The following is a 16,954-nucleotide window of genomic DNA, read 5'->3' on the forward strand; positions in this document are numbered from 1 at the left end:
AATTTCATTTTAATGATCTGGATGGTGGGACAGAGTGTGCCCTCAGTACCTGAGTACCTGATGTTGGGGTAGAGTAAAGAAGACAGGGCCAGACTCTTCTAAGTCTGCCAGCCCAGGATAAGAGGCAATGGGCCAGCTGAAATACTCTTTTACGCTGAAGGTGGTTGAACACTCAGGATGCTCCCCAGAGAGGTTGTGGAGTCTCCATGCCTGGAGGTACTCAAAACCTGACAGGACATGGTTCTACACAACCTGCTCTGGCTGACCCTGCTTGGACAGGGGTCTTGGATTAGATTTCCAGGGGTACCTTCCAGCCTCAACCATTCTGTGATTCTGTGAAATTTGTTTTAATCTCCGGCACAGTTATTTTAAAGTTTTCCAGCCATTTGTACCTCAGTAAGTAAGAAACTTGGCTTCAAAGCCCAAGAGCACATTGAGTCTTTACCAAACCTGTGGTGCCAGAGTTTCAGGAGTGCTTTCGCAGCCTAACAAACCAAGGAAGTACAAAATGTGCCATGTGAGTCAGATGTGTCTACTGCATCAACCATACGATCCTAAGTTTCTCAAACAAAACCAGTTGCTGTCAGGACAGTGTGGAGCCAAGTTAGCATGATTCAAGTTCGAGAGTCAATTTTGTGTAATGTCAGGAGTTACCTAGTGCCACCCAGTGTTGGCAGCTAGAAAAAGAAAGGTTAAATATGGTTACAACAGGGTGTAGCCTAGTGAAACAGGAAAAAAAATAATAAATCCCAGCCCTTGCTTTCTGTATCAGAGGTGAGCAATTGCACAGAAGCCATTCAGCACTGAAGTCTGGGAGACAGCTGTCCCTCTGTGGCTTAGATGTTGAAAAAAAAAAACACCTTGCACCTTTTATATTCACCTTTCAAAGCATATAATCAGTCTGAGAGAAATGTAGATGGCCTCTTACACCATGAGACTCACTCCTCTAAGCTAGCATGAGTTAGATGTTCAGGAATTTAGATGAGAAACAACTACGTGAGAGGCGTCTCTTTCCTGGGATAAGTGGAGCACAGTTAAAACGTTACCTTTTTTCCCCTTTTATCTCAGATGCTGCATATGACCTGCATTTCCTTGAAGCCTTTTATATTGTATGGGATCTCACGTATATCAGACAAGGAAATAAATACTTTCCCAGTCATGGCCTTTTGATGACTGAAATAATTCTGCTTTTGTCCTTCAAAGGGCTGTGCAAAACTTGTTGAGTGTCATGGTCAGACAGGGAAACTGAGGCACAGAGCCAGCACTAACTTCCCTCTCACAGCAGGGAGCTGGGTCCTGTCCAAGAGGGGATGGAGAGGACCTGGAGCCCAGAACCCAAGAGGGAAAGAGGAGAAGGGGAAAGTACGAGGCTGAGATGCTTTGAGCCCACCAGACACTGGCAGTGAGAGGATCCCAGGGTTGTGGCTTCATCTGCAGTGCCCATGGCAGAGAAATCCTCCTTCAGCCCCTTCTTGTATCTTGGACTCCTTTACTCTGCCCTGACGTGGTCTCATTTCCCAAAGAAATGAAGACAACAGTGGCTTGAGCAGTTCTCTGCCAGCTCTTTATTTTACCCCACAGAAGACAGAGGGCCAAGGAGAGACTGACACAGGCGTGTAACTCAGATGAATACATCACAAACAGGAAGGTGAAGGGTGGCTGCCCTCCAAAACCATGTCTTCACGAGGAGACACACCGGTTACTGGTGTTTCTGGAGGTCAGGGGTCCCTCCTGACATTTGTATGTTCTCCTCTTACCCCTCAAGCCCCTGTGGCTCTGCAGATCCCTTGGGTGGCTGCCTGCTGACAAGAAGCCCCCTCTCTAACCCACCTTCTCCTGAGCTCCTGGAGGCAGGCCACAAGCTGAAAACTCCCACTCCGGGGCCAACACGCTCGGGGTGCTCTTTCTTTTTTTGACAGTCCTACATGTTTCCTTGAGGACCTGGGAGCTGAGCTGGCTCTTCTGGCTCTTGGCACCTGTGGGAAGACCTCCACGGTCATTAATTATATCTGCATGCTTCACTGGGGCCCCACACAATCTAGGTGCTCTCCACAGCTACGAGACTTTCAATCCTCCTCCCACAGAGCTTGCAGCTTAAAAACAGAGGCAGAAAATCTTTAATTCTGGTGATGACTGCCCGGCCTGGGCCTCAGGAATTCTTCAAAAAGAGAATGGAGAAGGTTCATGGCGTAGGTGTGCAATGAGAGCCAGTCCCTGCCCTGAGGTTTTACAGTCTCAGCAATCAGGGTGACAGCACAGGAACAGGACAGAAGCAGGAGACCTGCGAGTCGCTGCGTTGCACGGCGTGACGCTGCTCAGTTTGCAGATCTGAGACGTTTTTGAACCTATAAATAAACCGGGGACGTTAATGATGCCATTAATCTTGGTTGGCCGCCGTCCCGGCCATTCTCAGTGGTGAGGTTACCTTGCATCGCCCAGCAAAAGTTGGTCCCCACAGTCTTACCAGTCCACTGTGCCTTTGTTTACTATTTCTGGTACGATATGCCAGGAATGAATTCCTAAAAGTATAAACAAGGATTTCTCCTATCGAGGAAAAATGAAGTTTGCACATACTGGAAACAGGCCCCTCGGAAAACCAAGCCTACGCAGCTTTCCTCGGAACTGCCTGCTCAGATGTCCAAAATGGTCAGGCACAGCCGCTTGTGGTTAGGGAAATAAACGCTCCCCTACCACCAGATAGTAACGCCGGCCAACCTTCTTTTTTATTTCTGTGTCTTGCCCAAGAAGTTGCGACACTCTCTCAGCAGCGGCAGAAGGGAGTTGTTTGCACTCTGGTCCCAGGTGATGTGTGGCTCCGGCACTTATTGGGACTAACTTCCCAGGAGCACTCAGCACCATGACTCGGTTTCCTTACCTTCACCCCCTGTTTTCTTTGTGCTATTTACCCTTAGTTCCCAATTTCTTAAGTGGTCTGGATGCCACTTCTTATAAAGTATCAACTAAGGACAGTTAAGAAAGATTTGGATGCTTTTCTTTACCATACCAATGACATTTTTGGGCCAATGTCAGCAATTTCTCTGTGGAAGATCCAACCCTCTTGACCTGGCTTGCAGCTCATAAACAGTATAACCTGCTCTCCCTCAGGAACCACAATGAAATGCATTTAATTTACTTGTTTTTTGCTGTTTTTCCCTGATGACATCCACTGGGCACTGGTAACACTACAGCTACCCTCTTTTAGGGGTTACTAAAGATGAGGGAAAACCACCTATGAAGGACAAACTCCCACTGATTTGTGGTGTGTAGGGGTCAAGCAGAACCTGAGAACAAGCTGAGGGTGTGGAGAACCAGGCAGCATGTGCCTGGCACAAGGAGGCAAGGTTTGGTGTGACGTGTAGCCTGTTTGGTGAGCAGGGAGATAACTGGGTCCAGCCCTGTGCACCGCGTCTGGCAAGGGGAGCTATCCGGGACGCCAAGGTCTATATGAGGGGGAGAAAGTTTCTTTCCCACCTTGATTAGCTTTCCTAGTTTTAATCGGTACAATTTTTATTAACTCCTAATTTCTATTTGTGGGCTTTGCTGAGCTGTTGCTGGGACTGGGAGTCTTCTTTATCAATGGGATTCCATCAGTTGGGTTTGCTTTCCATATATTAGCTTATTGCATTTAGAGAGTTGGCCATCTACACCCCATTGGTATAAACTGGAGCAACGTCCACCTTGGAAGGGAAGTGGGGAGAAAAGCCCCTCAAAATCCCGGTTTTACTCCTAATTTTATTCTCTGTCTGGTGGAACAGCGTGTCTGGTAAGAGACCAGCTCGCAGCTGGAGCCTGGCAGCAAACACACGGAGGTGCTCCAGACAGGCTCGACTTAACATTCACCTTGACAAAGTAATCAACCTGTCAAGCAAAGGAAGTCCTCGCGGCCAGACTGGTGATGGAAGGTAACCAATACTCCGTCTGCAGCATCGGGCAATAAAGGATTTAAAATATTACAGGAGAGGAGACCTGAAATGCTAGAGAAGAGAGTGTATGTAGAGAAGGGGAGAGATTAGCAACGTGCAAGAGCCAGAAAAATGAAAAAGAAACTCCAGAAATGTTTCATATTGGCTGCAAATGAATAACAGCCTCAAATGAAGTGGTTAAGGCTTGTTGCATATGGTAAAAATACGGGCTAAGCCAAGCAAACAGTCTCGGGCTAGTGGCACAGAAGAAATAATCTCCCTAGAGCAAGAAAAGGCATCTGTTTATTTATCCTGGTTATGGAAATGTCCTTGCCCAATGTCAGCAGTGCTGAGAGCTCTGTGGGCAGGTTGCACCATCTCCTGGCTCTGGAGGAGACCCAAAACCAGTGTCCTGTACGGGATGTCCCTGGGCAGCCCTGCTCCTTCCTGGGGGCACGGAGATCAGACAGGGCCAATAGCAGCAGCATGGAGAGATCCCTGAGCTCCCCTGAAGCAGCACCTGTACAAAACCGCTCTGCAGGGATCAGGGTCACATAAAAAGGGCCTTCAGTGGTGAAACACCAGCTAAATTAATTAATTAAATTAAAATCCAGCAAAACCTCACTGCTGCTTAGAAAAACCTGATGTCTTGAGTGAGGGTTGAGGATCCACACCCCATCTGCAGAAGACGCTTCAGAGACCACCTGAGATATCTGCACATCAGGCATGGAAATGTGAAGATCTCACCTATTAATGTTGATAATTAACTATTATACATGTATTTGCCTGGGAAAATGTGTGCTGGAAGCAATTCCTTCAGGATGCTGCGGTCCAAGGCAGTGGGAGCCCAGGGCTGCACTCTGTAGGTCAGAACAAATATACAGACAATGAGATTGCTGCGCTTGTCCTAAGTGGGCACTGAACACACTGTGGGATTCAAAAACACTGGACATTACCTCAGCTACATAAACCTGGCATTTCAGCTTACCTTCGGTGTGGCAGAGCTTCCAAACTCTGCAGGCCTGACCAGACCGCTGTAGCTCGTTCGGGTTTCTCACTGTCCTGGAGGAGTTATTAGACTGTTGTGAGACCGAGTCTCTAATTAGGTCCCTATAGCGGTAAGACCGTTTCCTCTGTAATCACTCAGTGGGAACTAGTGCTTTTTCCTCTGTATTTAGATTTTTATTTCTTTCACCCACATCATCTGTCCAAAGCCCTGAGTCTCCCAGTCCGCTGGATGCAAATGACTTTGGCATTCGCTGTAAGGATGTTTCTTTCCAGCTGCTTCACGTTTCCTTTTGACAAGCTCTTCTAGAGAAATTTATAATGAATTAACTCCAGGCTGGACCACTTGCTAGTCTCTTAAATCCAGTGCTGCTTCAGATCTTGATCAGCTGGTTTAATTTTTAACTCTCACAGAATTGGTAAGTCCAAGCTGAACTGTCACACACCATGATCGGGAGATGGTTCCCAGGCAGGCAGAGCAGCAGCCAGGGGCAGTACGCATGAAGTAAGCACGCAGAGGGACTCTATTTCTCCAGCATACCACCCGAAGGAGATGGTTCAGTTCACAGGGAAAGTTATCGGAGACCTGGAAAAGAAAGAGTCTTACTGATTTAAGCGCATGTGAAAAATGACGCAATGCACCGTGCAGAACATTTCACAAGCATCTTACAAAAGTGATATTACACAAATGCACCTTTCTCCACATTTTTTTTCCAGATCCTCTTTTCTGTTTCTTGTTTCTGAGCACATCCTTCTTTAAATTCTTAAATTTGGGTCCTTGTTTGAGCTCCTGCACAAAATCGATCTCATTTCTGCAGGTCCTGCCCTCCCGAGTCCCACGACTGCTACAGGGTCTGCAGGTGTTCACCCATTGTGAAAGTCGGGTCATTAGTGCTTTGGCAACCAACCGCTGATTTAAGCACCCGATTTTCATCAGTTTGACTTCCAGCTCTAAAATTTTGGCCTAGAGGTGAGGAGGATACTGGAATTTGTACCCCAGAGCCTGGAAACACGCTAGTCATTCTGAGCTCAGGCTGAAACGAAGGCTCCTCGCCTGTCAGAAGACTTAAAACAAAACAGGAAGTTCTTAATACCAGAGACGGAGCTGACTGGAGAGCCGAACAATATAAAGCAGAAAGTGTCTCCCCTTTTTCCTGTTTATCTCTTGCTATTTCAGAACGCAGGGGAGATGAAGCCTCAAGGAGGAGTTTCTCAATCGCAATTCGGCGCTGCGGGGCAGCACAACTGAAGCTGTAAATGGTCCACACTGTCCCAGTAAAGGCAGGGCATCTCTCTCCTACAGCTCTTTGCCATGCTCTGAACCAAATGTGCAACCCGGTTTGAGGTGTCGGGGTGGAACACGGCACACCAAGGCAGTTTGCAGGGGGCAGGGGCTTAGAGAAAGCAAGCAGTAAGCGAAACCGCGGGGGAGGGCGACAGGCCGGCTCGATATAATTACCTTAGGAAAACACTGGAACTAACGAACTTTCTCCCAAGAAAGGGCCATTAGATTTTTAATTAACACAGGCCATTAGGACCACAGCTCCACGCCACGGCTGAATGGTGGTCTATCAAACAGGACCGAATTGCTGGCACCGGCCTGGGAGGAAGCTGGAGCATCACAAAAAAAAAAAATACCATGCGTACCGGGCTAGCAGTGATGGCATAGAAATGAGCCAAACTTGCTGGCCTCATGGCCAAGCCTTGTCACATCAGCACAGCACATTCCAGAGAGTGTTTGGCCTTCTGATGGCAGAGCCAGAGGGACAACCTGTGGGGATTTGGGCTTGCTGGCTGCGGGAGCTTTGCTTCGCTTCGCTGGTCGCTGTGGAGGTGGGCAGGGGGCGAAGCTGCCTCCCCAGGCACAGCCACTCACAGAGCTTCTCACGAAAGAAAAGATTTTTCTTGGCCTGGAAAAACTGGCACTGAGCAGGAAATTAAGGGTAAAAAACAGTTCTGTTTATTTGTTTCAACTTAAAATTGAGCAGGTGGTAATTCCTCGTACAGCTTGGCTTCTCTTTCCAAAACAAAGCACAGGATGGCTAAGGCTGGCAGCAGGTACCAGCTCCCTCAGCAAGGTTTCCATTCTCCTGGTGAAACAGGAGACTGGATGTGAGGATTCATTTTGCTTAGTTCCTTCCCTCTCTTCCTTTGTTTAAAATTTTGGGGCTGTTGCTCTTTTCCCCTACCTTTTACTCAGCTGAAGCAGATTCACAGAGCCAGATCACCACCACAGAGCCTTCCTCCTTTCTGTTTTACACCAGCAAAACGCTTGCTGTTTGTGGAGGGGACCTGCACAAGAGAAAAAGAAACAGAGAGGTGCTTGCTTTCCTGTCCTTGATAAGGCTTCAGCTGCGAATCCATGAAAACAGGCACGTGGTTTTCTTCCCCCAACCCACAAATAAAGAGGTGAGCACACCCATCCCTTTTTAAAAGGAAAAATCTCAATCCCAAGAGCACTGGGGCTGCAGATGCCAGAAGACAAGGGAAAACACAGCACCACGGATTTCATTGCCACCTCAAGGAAGTCAGCTGAGAATGAAGGCACAGAGCTGTCCCCCAAAAGGGCATCTTTCTGCCACGAAGGAAGAAAACGTTGCTCTCTTGTATAGGGGCACAAGATGACAAAATGACCGGCCCAGGCAGCTGGAAGATGCAGCTTCACGTTACAGCTGAGTCAGTCTGACAGCGCCGTGCTGCAGACGAGGATGGGCTCCTCGCCAGCTCCGGTGCTCTGCTCCTCTTCCTGCCTTTGCACTTTGCTGCCTCCTACCCCGAGGACTCTGTTTCAGGGACCTACACCAAAGAAGACTCTCTGCAAACCAAGGCAGTCTCCTCAGTAATAGCTTAGCCACTAGACCTTGTTTTTTTTTGCAAGTAGGCAACTAGAAAAAAGAACAGAGCAAAGGTAAGGAGAGGGGAGAGACAGCACCTTTACAGGCTCACATCCCTGTGATGTCACGCTCCTTTTTTCCCCCTTTTTCCTCCCCAGTTATCACTCCAGCAAGCCTGTCTGTGGATGAGCCAGGCCAGCTCCTCGCAGAAAATGGACGGTGTAGTTACGAGTCATTTTCATGCTTTAACCAAGAAATACAAGAACAGGTGAAACAAAGACCAAAGAATCCTACAAAGCAAATTAGCGAGCCTTAAAGCAAACCGTTGGCTCTGTACAGCTCCAGCCAAACATTTCTTTGCATCTGAAAGTCAGCTGCTCTAAGTGCCCTGAAGCATCCCTTCTGCTGTCCAAAGCATACAGCCGAAAGGTAGTGCAGAGCGAACCTACTCCGGGCCTCGTAGGGCTCTCTCCAGTGCCATATCTGAAGGCCTCCCCGTCTTTGAAGTATTCATCTCATGTGCCCTGGGGGTATGGAAGTGTTATTTGTACTTCAAGAACAAGGGGCAAAAGGCTGAGGCAATTTGAGCAGCTTGCCCAAGGGAGTTGCTGGCAGAGCAGAAACCTGGCCGTAGCTCATCCCCATCGACATCGCAGGCTAACACCTGAGCCTGCAGACACGCCCTCTTCTCCCCAAAAACGTGAGAAAAGGAGAAACAAAAGCAAAGCCATAAAGCAGCGGTTAGAGTCATTTGGGAGCCCTCAGCACAACCTCCCACGCAGCAACCACCGCACAGTCCTGGCTGGTTCCGCGTTACCTTTCCCCTCTCGGCTCCCCTGCTCCATCCCGACACGAGCTGGGAGCTGCCCGGGGCAGAGGCTGTTCAGCTACTTCATCCGGGGTATCCTGCAGAGGGGCTGAAAATCAGGGCAAAGAGGCCAGGTTTTGCTTTCTCTGCTCGCTCCGGGATTTTTGACTTTAGTGAGATTATTTAGGTTGCAGGCAATAGCTCTTGAGGGTGACAAGGATCTGGCTAGTGAGCCCAAACAAGCCTGGAAGCCCTGCACACAGCAGAGATTGCTTTGTAGGAATGAGGCCCTGCAAATGAATTGTTTATGAAAGCTCTGATGTCCAAACTGTTGCTGAGGAGGATTTATGTGTAGAGATGTGAGGATGTGTTCCTCCTCCACTACTGGCTATTCCTGTGCGTTTCCTCTCTCCCTGCCCTTCAAGGCTTTGCTCTGAATATATCGATGTGTACTGTTCCTGAAGAGTCTTGGGAGAGAATCTAGAGGGCAAAGATTTGCTTCAAAGCAGATCTTCAAACATCTGTTTGTACTTACTGCACAAATATTTAGCACACTACAGCACATAGCTGCCTGTAGCTTCAAGGCAAACACGAATGCTAAGAGGTATTAAACGTTCTTAAACATAAACAAGATAGCCTGGAACAGCTTATCGGTTAGGTGGTAATGGGTGGGGAAGAGCTCGTTGTATATTTAAGGCTCAGTCCTTTTCCCGGTTTATTTCCATGTTAGTCATGGGACCAGGAGAGAAAAACTCTCCTGTGTTTCAGCCTGGGAATGACGCTCAGATCACAGCCGGTCCCGACTCGCTGCTGCAGCGGCTCCTGTCTGCTGCTGCCCCGGGCTGCAAGGGCAGGCTCTGGCCAGCTGCCCTCTGGGTCACCCGAGGACGGAGAGGACCTCTAATGGTTGTTGGTGTCCAGAGAAGGGCTACGGAGCTGGTGAAGGGCCTGGAGCACAAGTGCTATGAGAAGCGGCTGAGGGAGCTGGGGGTGTTTAGTCTGGAGCAGAGGAGGCTCAGGGGAGACCTCATTGCTCTCTGCAATAAACACCTGAAAGGAAGGTGTGGGGAGCTGGGGGTCGGCCTCTTCTCACAGGTAACCAGTGATAGGGCCAGAGGGAATGGCCTCAGGTTGTGCCAGGGGAGGTTCAGGTTGGAAATGAGGAGACATTTCTGCTCAGAAAGAGCAGTCAGGCACTGGGACGGGTTGCCCAGGGAGGTGGTGGAGTCACCGTCCCTGGGGGTGTTCAAGGAGAGGTTGGACGTGGTGCTTGGGGACATGGCTTAGCGGTGACATTGGTTTTAGGGGATGGTTGGACCAGATGATCTCGGAGGGCTTGTCCAACCGTAATGATTTTATGATGGCCAGGCCACCTGCAGCAATTGCAGCTGAAGGGGAAAGGGCAATTTCCCTGACATCAGAGGTCCTGCTAGTTGGCTGTACAGGAGCATGAGAAGAAGCCTCTGGTCCCTGATTAGCATCCTGTTGCAGATGAACACGTTATCACCTGCTGTTGCTCGATGCCACTCCACCAGGACACTTGTAGCATTGCCTGGGAGAGAGGCATCGTGCTTGTCTCAGCTGCTAGGAGCTGGTGGTGTTTTAGCCCCACGCTCTCCTGCTAGATGAGTGAGGAGTTCATTTAGCTGGCTGAAATCCCCGAATCACCTCCCGAAAGGGTCAGCTGGCTGCCAGTTCTGGTGCACGGAGGGGACAGGAACACGGGACAGAAGCTGTGAGGACAGACGGCATGGCAGCGGTGCTGGCCTTGATGGGCGCAGAGCATTAGGGAGAACATCTCCGTATCTCCAGTTCACAGACTTCTGGATGGTCTGATCTCACCTCCTTGGAGATTTCAGCTAAAACACAATTTGGAGCAGCTCTGCCCTGGACATATGTCGCCTTCTGCCAAGCCTGCTGCAGGGACAGAAATCCTTGCCAGCGGAACAGTCATAAACAGCTGGGCTGGTTGCCTCTTCAGTCACCTCGCTATGATTTGCTGGAGCTCATTTGTCAGAGCCCTAAATCACAGCACAAACACTGGAAAACAGCCTGAAATGGATCTGCCTAGACCACAAAAACCTGCAGATTCTCTGCAAACGTGCAGTCCGTCCCAAAAATCGATGTCTTCTCCAGGACAGCTAATGTTTGTCCTCCGATCTGAATAGGGCCAGCAACAAAAGCACTTTGACACCGAGATTTCTGGTGGTATGGGAACATCCCTGGGGATTGTAAGGTAGTTTCTCCACGGACAGAAGTTTGTAATGCAGATCCGGATTCAGTCCTACATTTCTGGAGCTGAGGAGGGCTTTTCCACCGCATTGAGCTAATGCAACTGAGCCAACAGGAATTAATGCTATGCCCTTTTCTGCCTGTTGAGACACGGTGAAGGAAAGCAGCCACCTTAAATCAAAGAGTCCAGATTCAGGGAGGTGCTCGAGCTAGAAATCAGAAGGCAGTTTACAGATACTTTGATAACTTGAGCTTTTATCATTCCACAGGCCCCAGAGATCACTTGGTGAGGGCTGAATGAGTTTCCTCATATGGTATTTGAAGGCAAAGTCAATCTACATTTGCTTCCCAACAGGCAAGCCCAGGCAGCTACAGCGTGTTTCAAAAAGGGGAGATTAAACACAAGTTTTCAGTGCTACTCTCTGGAAAGATACAATCGGTTCTATCATTGGGAGCTTAGGAGTTAGGAGTTTAAATCTGATGTAGGCAGCTTTGAAGCGCCAGTTTTGTCAAGAATATCCCATGCTTTGTCCTATCTTGAAAACTGAATTGTTTAGCTATTAAGGGAGATTAATGTAATCTCTCTGCCTATGAAATTGGATTTTGAAACTGCTTGCTCACTGTACTATCTCAAGTGCAGCCAGCAAAACCTCTGCTCCCGTTCATGTTGCTACAGACTGCGGGTCACACCTTGCCGGAGCCCAGGGTGTGCTGGATCGCAACGAGGCCAAAGAGCCTGGTGGGCCGCACCAGGAGGCACGTAGCTGGCAGCCCAAGGGGAGCTATTAATTCCCCTCAGCTCCATGCCAGGGAGGCCACGGGTGACACGCTGGGCTCCTCTGGCCCCACAGATTGAGGAAGAAGAGGGGTAGCAAGGTGGTTGAAGCGTAGGCCTCACAGGCCAGGAGCAGAGGCTGAGGGCTGGGTTTAATCCAAAGATGGGGGAGACGAGTGGGTGATAGCCTCCTGTAAATCACACCTGCCTCATGGAGCCACAGGAGTGACATCTGATGTGAGGGGCAACAAAACCAGGATGGAGCTTGGAGGGTGAGAATGGACAGGGGCTCTCCATCCTTGTCGAACCAGGGCTCTCAAGACCTGGTTCGACAAGGCCAAGACTGACCTGACCTAGTGCGACGGTCCTGTGCTGAGCCTGAACAAGCTTGGGACATTCAGAGGTCCCTTCCAACCAGCATTTCTGTGATTTTGTGGTTTTCCTAGTTTGAAGAAGCTGAGTGCTGTTCAGCTACATGGGTCCCATATCCTTTTAGGCTAGCTAAGGATCTGAAAATCCCATAACACTATTCAGAAAACATTTCAGAGAAATGGAAGTACCAGTTCTGGGGGAGATCCCACATTTTGCATGCACAGCCACAGGTTAATTTGGGCTCCAGGTGTACACAAGAGATGTGCACATGCACAAACTGAAATCCCATGCTTTCATCTAGAACAAGAGGATCTCTAAACCTCAAGAGGATAAATGACTGTATGTACAGCCCTGCAATAACCAGCCTGTAACAAAAGCTCAGGGGTACCAGCTGGGAGGAAAGCAGCACCAAGTCAAAGCAGTGGACCTCTGGCAGCTGTATCACTACACTGTCCAGTAGCACAAATATTCTCCAGCTTCTTCTGTTCCTCCTCTAGGAAGGACTGTGCTATCAGAGGTGGTGATGACCACCCATCCCATCCTGGACTACCTGCAAGGTACATCATGGGATCCCCAAAATAGCAGCTCTGAGCTCCACGCTGAGGAGGACATCAGGACACAAGTGAGAAGTAAGATGAAGACTTGGTTTGTGTTTTTTTTTTTTCTTTTTAATTTTTTTTTTCTTGGCATACTCCTCTACCTTTCTAAGGAGGGCAATTTAAAATGGGTGTCATTATCAATGCATAGAGGGGGAAAAAAAGCAAGCAAGGTTTCCTCTGCTGGTTTATTAAGCTGAGGACTGCCAAGGAACTAACAGTAAAGGTTAAGAAATCTGAGCCCCTCCTGCATGTTGGCCCCTTCCACGGCCAGAAGCAGCGTGTTGTGCTCCCCTCCAACACCCTCTCTGCCTGGGAAACGTGTCTGGCAGTCCTGTGAACACGGTCTGGCCATGAGTGTTGACAGTCCAGTTCCCTCACTCAGAGGTAAATGGTCGAAGAAGAGAGATCCCAGGGCAGGAGACAATCGCTGCAGTGTCAGGGATTTCTGCTTGTCGTCAGCTAACCCACACCTTGCCTCCTTGGAGCAGCTTCTGTTCACTTGAGGTTCCTGGCCACAGGGACTCCATCGCTGCTTCCACCACCGCATACCCATGCACACCACTCCACAGGCACTTCAATGAGCTCCCTTTCTGTGAGCAGTGGGACCATGAAGCATCCTCTGGCTGTCTGAAACAATTGCTCTCTCTGGCCCTTGGGTATCCTTAGCCAGAGATTAGCAACTCCACGCTCCAAAATCTGTAATGTTTGCTAGCTCCTTGCATCCTCTGGATGTCCCCTGCCAAGGAGAACCTATGTGCAGAGTAAACTCATCATGACAGCACTGGCCAGAGCTTCTGACAAGCCTTCCATCTGCAGTGCTGCTGCCCTACAGCACTACCTCTTGTGGGTAGTGGGTAAAAAGAAAAAAAAATAGTGTTTTTTTTTTTTTTTTTTTTTTTTTTTTAATGGTTATTCTTTCCTTTTCTGCAGCAGCTGAAAATCTAACTTGTCTTCTGTCTTTCCCAGAAATATCTTTGACTGCACTGGCTTGAGAAGCACCCTGGCAGGAGCGAGTTTGTTAATGACTGACTGCTCCAGGGCAGTGGAGGAGTTGGCGCTTTTGATACGGGGAGAAGGGCAGAAGAGAAGGAAGGCAAATGAGCGGGTGCCTGTGGTTGTTACGCTTCTCCTGATGCACCTGACAGAGACAGCAGGAATGGCTAGATGGCTGCTGGAAGTGCTTGTAAAATGTGGGGAGCCCTACACCCCAAAGCACCACAGGCACAGGCCGTGTCACCACCAGCAGTAGGCTACACAACGCTGACAGAAAGGACAAAAAATAGTGCCCGTGTCCTCTGTTTTCAAGCAGGAAAAAAATATTTTGGATTTTCTCTTTCTTTTGGACTGTGTAAACAGTTATATAGACCATTTATGCACATCTTGCTTTGTCTGGTTTTATGCATCTGGGTTACTTGCCTATCTGTCCTCTCCAGTTTTAAGTATTTGCCCACTAATTGCTGTTTCCTTGACCAAAAGCTTTACTTTTGCCTTCTGAATTCCTTATTGAATTGAAAGCACACGTATACGCTGCCCCAGTGCTGCCCTCAGTATGCCTCCCAGGGCTCCGAGGTGCCCTCAAGGCCAGATTCAAACCTCAAAGGGAAGAACTTGTCACAAAAGCAGTGCCTCAGGGCTTCCCGAGAGCATCCCAGCAGTCTGGGTGCCCGTGCTACTCCTGTCACCCCAAACTAGAGCTCAGCAGGAGAAGGATGACACAGAGCAGCCACAATACCTGCATGTACTGCATTGTCAGCTGGCAGGGTGACTGGAGAGAGAGCCGGGAGGAGCTGCTACATGGACTGGGTTGTATGCACGCTTTTAGGACCCACTGCTGGGAACTGACAACGTTTTGTATGTACATGCAGCTTTACATGGTCTTAGCGGTATCTGAACATCTGCTACTGCTTAAAAGGCAGCTCAGTCATGACCTACCTGCAGAGAAGACCTTGGATATTGTTTTTTAAAGCAGTGGATAGGTCAGAATGCAAATGCTACTAGGAAAAGCTCGAGTGAGCATATAAATATTACATTTGGCTCTACCTGCTCCTAGTACTGCTGCCTGCCTATATCCACCCGTTATTTCTTACAGTCAAAACTCCTTGGAGCATGCATGTTTTGTTCCTTGTTCAGAGTCCAATGCAGCACGATCCTGGTTATAAGCATTGACTTCTGGGTCCTGGAATGGTGAAAATTATAATATTTCAACATTAACCTAGTTAGCAGAATCACTAAGACAAAATACGTTGTTATTAAGCCATCCATATTCTTACAGAACTATTAGTTAATGCTGCTCTCTCTCTCACTAGCATAGCATAACTAGGATATAACAGTGTATTTGTACTGATAAGTGTTCTCAAGTGAAGAATTAAGTTTTATTTGCCATCAGCAATGTGATGTTAAGTATATTAACTGCAAACTTACTAGCCACCAATTAGCAACATAGTGTAAGCACCATAAAATATGGAAGCAAACGCTCTTGACTCTGGCCCAGTAGGGCTGCCACTTTGATATTTCTGAAATTTAATTAAGCAAATGTCATAATTTCTAACACAAACCATCTTGCAGCAAAGCATGTTTTCAAGTGCTTGGAGCAAAGCAGAAAGGAGCACAGGAATCTTGAGGAGTTCGGAATTGTTCCCATATTAGGTACTATTTCCATAATGAGCTGTGTTCCCGGTTTATCCATTTTCATTCACCAATTTATTACATAGTATGCACTAGGGATGTGTGTCTAGATTAAAACCTCATTTGTGTAGGTGCTGCATGAGCAAGGCATGAGATAATCCCTGGTCCTGCAGGCTCCAGTGTTGTGTCACAACGATCTAGAAGCAGGGAATCATGGAAGCACGGAATCACAGAAGAATTTGGGTTGGAAGGGACCTTAAAGATTATCTAATTCCAACCCCCTGCCATGGGCAGGGACACCTCCCACCACACCAGGTTGCCCAAAGCCCCATCCAGCCTGGCCTTGAGCACCTCCAGGGATGGGGCAGCCACAGCTTCTCTGGGCAGCCTGTGCCAGGGCCTCACCACCCTCTGAGGGAAGATTTTCTTCCTTAAACTGAGTCTAAATCCACCCTCTTTTAGTTTAGGACGGTTATCCCTTGTCCTATTGCTATATGCCCCTGCAGAAAGTCCCTCTCCAGCTTTCCTGTAGTACCCTTTTAGGTACTGGAAGGCTGCTCTCTGGCAGAGGATACAAGACATCTAGAATGGAGAGAAGGTACAAACTGGTGTGTCTGGCAAACAAGCGCATTCTTCAGAGCAGAAAAAAATCTTGCTTTTCAGGAGAAAAATCATGTAGCATGACAGCACACACAGGCTATGTAGATGTCTTATTAATATTTAACTAGAAGGCCACAAAGGACTTCAAGATGTACCTACACTGCACCAAGTGAACGTGGTCTGCAAAGCCCGAGCTGCCTGGAGCCAGGATCACTGCAGCCAGATTGGTCAAGGCCTGGCCCAACAAGCTTTGACCTTTTTGCTGCTGTGTAATCCATCTTAATGCAAATGTACTCCCCTTCCTACCCTCTTTAGTACCTCTGTATGCCGCTGCAGTGCCTACACCATCCCTTCTCTCTGGGGTCTCAGCTGGTCCTTATTGCACTGGGGTGTTCTGAGGACCCATCTTAAAGGAGCTGGAAGGGCATGGGGGGCAGGTGGGAAAATTAAAATAGCTTTATATCCAACGCAGGGGAGAAGGCAGATGAGATAGCAAGCAGAGGTGAGATCAGACTGCGGATTCTGAAGGTATAAGGCAAGGGATTATTAATGAAGGGACTTGTTTGAGCGCCTTGGTAACGTGGTAATGAGAGACCGTGTATTACTGCTTCAGCAAACACCGCATATATAACATGGCGTTGTGAAATCTTTGTATACAAACACAGTTACAAGGATAAAATGATAAAAGGAAAGCTCGGCCATATTTCTAAATATACTCTCTTTTTAGGGAAAATAATGTTGACAGAGCCAGAACAGGCCTGATATATCCAACTCTCATGCACATGTCCTCATTCTTATGGTTTAATAATCATAATGAACTATGAGGGAACGGTAAATAGTCTTCATTCCACATCTCTGAGGATAACAGTAAGAAGGAAGAGATCTTAAACATTGGTAATGACTTGTAGAGCTGCGCATTGCTTAAAACATCGAGCACGAGCCAAGAAATACCCCTCAAGGCTGCAATCAAAAACTGTTTTTGGCTCAGCACTGCGAACAGAAATTTTATTTGATCAACAGAGTTATTGCAACAGACTTGCTGTTTAGCCTCTGGAAGCTTGTCTCTAAAGCAGCAGCTTGTCTCAGTGCAGCTGAAGGCTCCACACAGCAAAGCTCTGGGCTAGTGAAACCACAACCTCTGTTAACAGCTTTGGGTCGGTCGTGATGGCCACAACATCTTCAGCTCTTCTCCCTTCCCTAAC

At 48.3% G+C, this 16,954-nt stretch overlaps 1 long non-coding RNA gene across 3 annotated transcripts in view; it reads right to left on the reverse strand.

Moving 5' to 3' along the window:
• Positions 1 to 1,542: 1,542 nt before the first annotated feature.
• LOC106016663 (uncharacterized) overlaps positions 1,543 to 16,954 on the reverse strand; it is a 35,921-nt gene continuing 20,509 nt past the window's right edge. Inside the window, exons 5-9 of one of the 3 annotated variants that reach the window (XR_011806465.1) lie at positions 7,097 to 7,199; positions 5,602 to 6,997; positions 4,891 to 5,493; positions 4,650 to 4,762; positions 1,543 to 2,345 (exon numbers count right to left, since the gene is read on the reverse strand). This is a non-coding gene — a long non-coding RNA (uncharacterized lncRNA). The remainder of the gene's footprint in view (positions 2,346 to 4,649; positions 4,763 to 4,890; positions 5,494 to 5,601; positions 6,998 to 7,096; positions 7,200 to 16,954) is intronic. The other 2 variants (XR_011806466.1, XR_011806467.1) reach the window with 2 other exon arrangements.

The sequence above is a fragment of the Anas platyrhynchos genome, chromosome 1, assembly GCF_047663525.1.
Source record: "Anas platyrhynchos isolate ZD024472 breed Pekin duck chromosome 1, IASCAAS_PekinDuck_T2T, whole genome shotgun sequence".
Lineage (NCBI taxonomy): Eukaryota > Metazoa > Chordata > Aves > Anseriformes > Anatidae > Anas > Anas platyrhynchos.